Below are 9,012 nucleotides of genomic sequence, written 5' to 3'. Positions count from 1 at the left end.
TTACGCATTATAACCAAGATATGTAGTTGTGTTTACAGGAAATGAAAGTGTTGTTTTTTTTCAATTTCTCTATTTCGACATTTGATTTCATTTTGTCGTGAGATCTCTTTCATTTTTCAGTTAATTTCTTTTGACTATGTTAAGCTTAATAACCAAGATAAATTGTTGTTTTCCTGAGTGACATTTTTTATTCGAATATTAAAAAAAAATAGTTATTGTCTTTTGTATTAACCTCTTAGGCCTCATAATCATGATATCAAATTGTGCGTAATATGTTCAAAATACTTTAATAATGCCCTAGAAGCAAAATTGAGGATTAAAGTATGTCACTCATAACTTCTCATCAGGTAATGCAAATCTTTATTCAAGACATGGGAATTTCCGAACAAAACTGGCACGAGCAGAAATATGTAATTCGAATATACTTAAATCCACAATGTGACGTATATTGCTCCGCCCTTGGTACTTTTGTTGAAAAAAATAACCATGTTACATATTAAATGGTGATCAATTTGAGTGCCCTGCATTTCCTTCAACAGAAAGTAGGAAGACAACAGTTACATCGCAGCACCAGACATGACACTGGAATGTCCTTGGGATCACACCGGTCAAAGACAAGTTGTTATTCTTTATAAATAATGCATTCTGACGATGACTACGTGAGTTTTCGACATGGCGCCTCGTCTGTCGCAGTCTGGTGTATTTTACATTTTCGAATTCTCATTAACACTTAACCACCTTACATGACAATTTGCATTTTCCAGTGGTACACAAATGAATGCTTATCAATACCCCACTGAAAAACTACAGGCTGCATCAAAACAACTGATATACCATTTGCGCGCCATTGCTATTTTTGATACCATAGTGGCATTTCATGTACTTTATTGAATTGGCAATTACCTTAAATAACCTGCATTTCTTCCAACAGGAAATCGAAGCCAAAAGTAAACCGATAGTCCGGAGTACATCATTTGACAGTGATCTGTCCTCGGGATCAAGCACGTCCACTAAAAGTTTATTCGGCGTAAGTCAGTATTTAAAAACAATTTAATATGACAAAATAATTTAATTAAGAATGTTTTTGAAGTTTTAGCTCACTTGTCCACTAGAGGACCAAATGTGCGTTGCTGGATTTGTGAAATTCACGACCCTGGGATCTTGTGTATCACCATTTGAAAAGGGTAACTTTACCACACAGTGTGTAGTTTGATATCAGAAAATAAGGTCGATTTAACTGATCTGGCAACGGCCTTCTGTCTTTAAGGTACTAAAATTATTGAGGATTTGACCATTTACCCAAATGGACAACAAAATATTGCTAGGTTAAATGAATAATATTGTCCAATACAGTCTTTTTTACAGTTAAGCAACAATAATGCTTGAAACAAATATTGACATATTGATACAAACACATATAGACCAGTAGGTCTTTTTACGTATGTCTATCTTTTAAAGTAGATTTAAATGCGAAATAAATTAAGCTCACAATCCCTCAAAAAAATGTAAGAAAATGTTAAATAATTCTTGATTTTCCATACAGACCCATCATAAGCCATCTAACTCTGGTTTCACAATTTCAGCCATGTACTGATACTGTTCAGCTTTGTATAATCACCAGCGTCGGGATGTATTTGTAGTAAAAACAAGAGGCCCATGGGGCCTGTATCGCTCACCTGGTTGAATTAGACTCAATGTCAAAATAATGTTCATATTCAATTTGTTTAATTTGTAAATCTCAAACAATGCTATATATGGTTATAGTATGGGAATCCGAACTGCTATAAAGATTAATGAAGTCCAGACTCTCTATAGTCTATATATACCCCCTGTGTATACCTGTCATTTGTCTATATATACCCCCTGTGTATACCTGTCATCGGTCTATATATACCACCTGTGTATACCAGTCATCTGTCGCTATATACAACCTGTGATACCTGTCCTCTGTCTATATTTACCACCTGTGTATACCTGTCAACTGTCTATATATACTACCTGTGATACCTGTCAATTGTCTTTATATATACCAACTGTGTATACCTGTCATCTGTCTATATATACCACCTGTATATACCTGTCATCTGTCTTTATACCACCTGTGTATACAATACCTGATTTGGGAATGTCCTTGGGATCACACAGGTCAACGACAAGTTGCTATGACTTAAGTTAATCTTCATAAAAAAATCATTGTGACGATAACTCTCAATATTATTTACCCAATATTAGGCGTTTTCTGTGATGCCACAAAGGTTCTGACATATACAGATTAAGATACAGAAATGTTGACAGTTTTATGTTAGCTCACGTTGTAATTTGATGACTACGTGAGTTTTTGACATGGCGCGTCGTCTGTCGCTGTCTGGTGTATTTTACATTTTCGAATTCTCATTAACACTTAACCACCTTACATGACAATCTGCATTTTTCAGTGGTACACAAATGAATGCTAATCAATATCCCACTGAAATACTACTGGCTGCATCAAAACAACTGATATACCATTTGCGTGTCATTGCTATTTTTGATACCATTGTGGCTTTTTATGTACTTAATTGGATTGGCAATTACCTTAAATAACCTGCATTTCTATCAACAGGAAATCGAAGCCAAAAGTAAACCGATAGTCGGGAGTACATCATTAGAGAGTGATCTGTCCTCGGGATCAAGCACGTCCACTAACATTTTATTCGGCGTAAGTCAGTATTTAAAAACATTCTAATATGACAAAATAATTTACTTAAGAATGTTTTTGAAGTTTTAGCTCACTTGTCCACTAGAGGACCGAATGTGCGTTGCTGGATTTATGAAATTCACGACCCTGAGATCTTGTGTATCACCATTTGAAAAGGGTAACTTTACCACACATTGTGTAGTTTGATATCAGAAAATCACAATTCTGAGTGTTGCACGTATAAGGTCGATTTAACTGATCTGGCAACGACCTTCTGTCTTTAAGGTACTAAAATTATTGGGGATTTGACCTTTTACCCAAATGGACAACAAAATATCGCTAAGTTAAATGAATAAGATTGTCCAATACAGTCTTTTTTTACAGTTAAGCAATAATAATGCTTGAAACAAATATTGACATATTGATACAAACACTTACAGACCAGTAGGTCTTTTTAAGTATGTCTATCTTTTAAAGTAGATTTAAATGTGACATAAATTAAGCTCACAATCCCTCACAAAAATGTAAGAAAATGTTAAATAATTCTTGATTTTCCATACAGACCCATCATAAGCCATCTAACTCTGGTTTCACAATTTCAGCCATGTACTGATACTGTTCAGCTTTGTATAATCACCAGCGTCGGGGTATATTTGTAGTAAAAACAAGAGGCCCATGGGGCCTGTATCGCTCACCTGGTTGAATTAGACTAAATGTCAAAATAATGTCCATATTCAATTTGTTTTATTTGTTTAATCTCAAACAATGCTATATATGGTTATAGTATGGGAATCCGAACTGCTATAAAGATTAATGAAGTCCAGACTCTCTATAGTCTATATATACCCCCTGTGTATACCTGTCATTTGTCTATATATACCCCCTGTGTATACCTGTCATGTGTCTATATATACCACGTGTGTATACCAGTCATGTGTCTATATACCACCTGTGATACCTGTCATCTGTCTATATGAACCACCTGTGTATACCTGTCATCTGTCTATATATACCACCTGTGTATACCTGTCAACTATCTATATATATACCAACTATGTATACCTGTCATCTGTCTATATATACCACCTGTATATACCTGTCATCTGTCTTTATACCACCTGTGTATACAATACCTGATTTGGGAATGTCCTTGGGATCACACAGGTCAACGACAAGTTGCTATGACTTAAGTTAATCTTCATAAAAAAAATCATTGTGACGATAACTCTCAATATTATTTACCCAATATTAGGCGTTTTCTGTGATGCCACAAAGGTTCTGACATATACAGATTAAGATACAGAAATGTTGACAGTTTTATGTTAGCTCACGTTGTAATTTGATGACTACGTGAGTTTTTGACATGGCGCGTCGTCTGTCGCTGTCTGGTGTATTTTACATTTTCGAATTCTCATTAACACTTAACCACCTTACATGACAATCTGCATTTTTCAGTGGTACACAAATGAATGCTAATCAATATCCCACTGAAATACTACTGGCTGCATCAAAACAACTGATATACCATTTGCGTGTCATTGCTATTTTTGATACCATTGTGGCTTTTTATGTACTTAATTGGATTGGCAATTACCTTAAATAACCTGCATTTCTATCAACAGGAAATCGAAGCCAAAAGTAAACCGATAGTCGGGAGTACATCATTAGAGAGTGATCTGTCCTCGGGATCAAGCACGTCCACTAACATTTTATTCGGCGTAAGTCAGTATTTAAAAACATTCTAATATGACAAAATAATTTACTTAAGAATGTTTTTGAAGTTTTAGCTCACTTGTCCACTAGAGGACCGAATGTGCGTTGCTGGATTTATGAAATTCACGACCCTGAGATCTTGTGTATCACCATTTGAAAAGGGTAACTTTACCACACATTGTGTAGTTTGATATCAGAAAATCACAATTCTGAGTGTTGCACGTATAAGGTCGATTTAACTGATCTGGCAACGACCTTCTGTCTTTAAGGTACTAAAATTATTGGGGATTTGACCTTTTACCCAAATGGACAACAAAATATCGCTAAGTTAAATGAATAAGATTGTCCAATACAGTCTTTTTTTACAGTTAAGCAATAATAATGCTTGAAACAAATATTGACATATTGATACAAACACTTACAGACCAGTAGGTCTTTTTAAGTATGTCTATCTTTTAAAGTAGATTTAAATGTGACATAAATTAAGCTCACAATCCCTCACAAAAATGTAAGAAAATGTTAAATAATTCTTGATTTTCCATACAGACCCATCATAAGCCATCTAACTCTGGTTTCACAATTTCAGCCATGTACTGATACTGTTCAGCTTTGTATAATCACCAGCGTCGGGGTATATTTGTAGTAAAAACAAGAGGCCCATGGGGCCTGTATCGCTCACCTGGTTGAATTAGACTAAATGTCAAAATAATGTCCATATTCAATTTGTTTTATTTGTTTAATCTCAAACAATGCTATATATGGTTATAGTATGGGAATCCGAACTGCTATAAAGATTAATGAAGTCCAGACTCTCTATAGTCTATATATACCCCCTGTGTATACCTGTCATTTGTCTATATATACCCCCTGTGTATACCTGTCATGGGTCTATATATACCACCTGTGTATACCAGTCATCTGTCGCTATATACCACCTGTGATACCTGTCATCTGTCTATATATACCACCTGTGTATACCTGTCAACTCTCTATATATACCACCTGTGATACCTGTCAATTGTCTTTATATATACCAACTGTGTATACCTGTCATCTGTCTATATATACCACCTGTATATACCTGTCATCTGTCTTTATACCACCTGTGTATACAATACCTGATTTGGGAATGTCCTTGGGATCACACAGGTCAACGACAAGTTGCTATGACTTAAGTTAATCTTCATAAAAAAAAATCATTGTGACGATAACTCTCAATATTATTTACCCAATATTAGGCGTTTTCTGTGATGCCACAAAGGTTCTGACATATACAGATTAAGATACAGAAATGTTGACAGTTTTATGTTAGCTCACGTTGTAATTTGATGACTACGTGAGTTTTTGACATGGCGCGTCGTCTGTCGCTGTCTGGTGTATTTTACATTTTCGAATTCTCATTAACACTTAACCACCTTACATGACAATCTGCATTTTTCAGTGGTACACAAATGAATGCTAATCAATATCCCACTGAAATACTACTGGCTGCATCAAAACAACTGATATACCATTTGCGTGTCATTGCTATTTTTGATACCATTGTGGCTTTTTATGTACTTAATTGGATTGGCAATTACCTTAAATAACCTGCATTTCTATCAACAGGAAATCGAAGCCAAAAGTAAACCGATAGTCGGGAGTACATCATTAGAGAGTGATCTGTCCTCGGGATCAAGCACGTCCACTAACATTTTATTCGGCGTAAGTCAGTATTTAAAAACATTCTAATATGACAAAATAATTTACTTAAGAATGTTTTTGAAGTTTTAGCTCACTTGTCCACTAGAGGACCGAATGTGCGTTGCTGGATTTATGAAATTCACGACCCTGAGATCTTGTGTATCACCATTTGAAAAGGGTAACTTTACCACACATTGTGTAGTTTGATATCAGAAAATCACAATTCTGAGTGTTGCACGTATAAGGTCGATTTAACTGATCTGGCAACGACCTTCTGTCTTTAAGGTACTAAAATTATTGGGGATTTGACCTTTTACCCAAATGGACAACAAAATATCGCTAAGTTAAATGAATAAGATTGTCCAATACAGTCTTTTTTTACAGTTAAGCAATAATAATGCTTGAAACAAATATTGACATATTGATACAAACACTTACAGACCAGTAGGTCTTTTTAAGTATGTCTATCTTTTAAAGTAGATTTAAATGTGACATAAATTAAGCTCACAATCCCTCACAAAAATGTAAGAAAATGTTAAATAATTCTTGATTTTCCATACAGACCCATCATAAGCCATCTAACTCTGGTTTCACAATTTCAGCCATGTACTGATACTGTTCAGCTTTGTATAATCACCAGCGTCGGGGTATATTTGTAGTAAAAACAAGAGGCCCATGGGGCCTGTATCGCTCACCTGGTTGAATTAGACTCAATGTCAAAATAATGTTCATATTCAATTTGTTTAATTTGTAAATCTCAAACAATGCTATATATGGTTATAGTATGGGAATCCGAACTGCTATAAAGATTAATGAAGTCCAGACTCTCTATAGTCTATATATACCCCCTGTGTATACCTGTCATTTGTCTATATATACCCCCTGTGTATACCTGTCATGGGTCTATATATACCACCTGTGTATACCAGTCATCTGTCGCTATATACAACCTGTGATACCTGTCCTCTGTCTATATTTACCACCTGTGTATACCTGTCAACTGTCTATATATACCACCTGTGATACCTGTCAATTGTCTTTATATATACCAACTGTGTATACCTGTCATCTGTCTATATATACCACCTGTATATACCTGTCATCTGTCTTTATACCACCTGTGTATACAATACCTGATTTGGGAATGTCCTTGGGATCACACAGGTCAACGACAAGTTGCTATGACTTAAGTTAATCTTCATAAAAAAAATCATTGTGACGATAACTCTCAATATTATTTACCCAATATTAGGCGTTTTCTGTGATGCCACAAAGGTTCTGACATATACAGATTAAGATACAGAAATGTTGACAGTTTTATGTTAGCTCACGTTGTAATTTGATGACTACGTGAGTTTTTGACATGGCGCGTCGTCTGTCGCTGTCTGGTGTATTTTACATTTTCGAATTCTCATTAACACTTAACCACCTTACATGACAATCTGCATTTTTCAGTGGTACACAAATGAATGCTAATCAATATCCCACTGAAATACTACTGGCTGCATCAAAACATCTGATATACCATTTGCGTGTCATTGCTATTTTTGATACCATTGTGGCTTTTTATGTACTTAATTGGATTGGCAATTACCTTAAATAACCTGCATTTCTATCAACAGGAAATCGAAGCCAAAAGTAAACCGATAGTCGGGAGTACATCATTAGAGAGTGATCTGTCCTCGGGATCAAGCACGTCCACTAACATTTTATTCGGCGTAAGTCAGTATTTAAAAACATTCTAATATGACAAAATAATTTACTTAAGAATGTTTTTGAAATTTTAGCTCACTTGTCCACTAGAGGACCGAATGTGCGTTGCTGGATTTATGAAATTCACGACCCTGGGATCTTGTGTATCACCATTTGAAAAGGGTAACTTTACCACACATTGTGTAGTTTGATATCAGAAAATCACAATTCTGAGTGTTGCACGTATAAGGTCGATTTAACTGATCTGGCAACGACCTTCTGTCTTTAAGGTACTAAAATTATTGGGGATTTGACCTTTTACCCAAATGGACAACAAAATATCGCTAAGTTAAATGAATAAGATTGTCCAATACAGTCTTTTTTTACAGTTAAGCAATAATAATGCTTGAAACAAATATTGACATATTGATACAAACACTTACAGACCAGTAGGTCTTTTTAAGTATGTCTATCTTTTAAAGTAGATTTAAATGTGACATAAATTAAGCTCACAATCCCTCACAAAAATGTAAGAAAATGTTAAATAATTCTTGATTTTCCATACAGACCCATCATAAGCCATCTAACTCTGGTTTCACAATTTCAGCCATGTACTGATACTGTTCAGCTTTGTATAATCACCAGCGTCGGGGTATATTTGTAGTAAAAACAAGAGGCCCATGGGGCCTGTATCGCTCACCTGGTTGAATTAGACTAAATGTCAAAATAATGTTCATATTCAATTTGTTTTATTTGTTTAATCTCAAACAATGCTATATATGGTTATAGTATGGGAATCCGAACTGCTATAAAGATTAATGAAGTCCAGACTCTCTATAGTCTATATATACCCCCTGTGTATACCTGTCATTTGTCTATATATACCCCCTGTGTATACCTGTCATCTGTCTATATATACCACCTGTGTATACCTGTCTTCTGTCTATATATACCACCTGTGATACCTGTCATCTGTCTATATGAACCACCTGTGTATACCTGTCAACTCTCTATTTTTACCACCTGTGTATACCTGTCAACTATCTATATATATGCCAACTATGTATACCTGCCCTCTGTCTATATACCACCTGTATATACCTGTCATCTGTCTATATACCACCTGTGTATACAATACCTGATTTGGGAATGTCCTTGGGATCACACAGGTCAACGACAAGTTGCTATGACTTAAGTTAATCTTCATAAAAAAAATCATTGTGACGATAACTCTCAATATTATTTAC

At 35.2% G+C, this 9,012-nt stretch overlaps 1 long non-coding RNA gene across 1 annotated transcript; it reads left to right on the top strand.

The window, feature by feature from the left end:
* The first annotated feature begins 892 nt into the window (after positions 1-892).
* LOC117340138 lies at positions 893-4,453 on the top strand. The gene is made up of 3 exons (XR_004535364.1): positions 893-1,027; positions 2,603-2,698; positions 4,300-4,453. It is a non-coding gene; the product is annotated as an uncharacterized LOC117340138 (long non-coding RNA).
* Positions 4,454-9,012: the final 4,559 nt, after the last annotated feature.

The sequence above is a fragment of the Pecten maximus genome, chromosome 13 (assembly GCF_902652985.1).
Source record: "Pecten maximus chromosome 13, xPecMax1.1, whole genome shotgun sequence".
NCBI lineage: Eukaryota > Metazoa > Mollusca > Bivalvia > Pectinida > Pectinidae > Pecten > Pecten maximus.
Note: the sequence above shows the minus strand (reverse complement) of the source record. Positions and strands in the feature narration are given on the sequence as shown.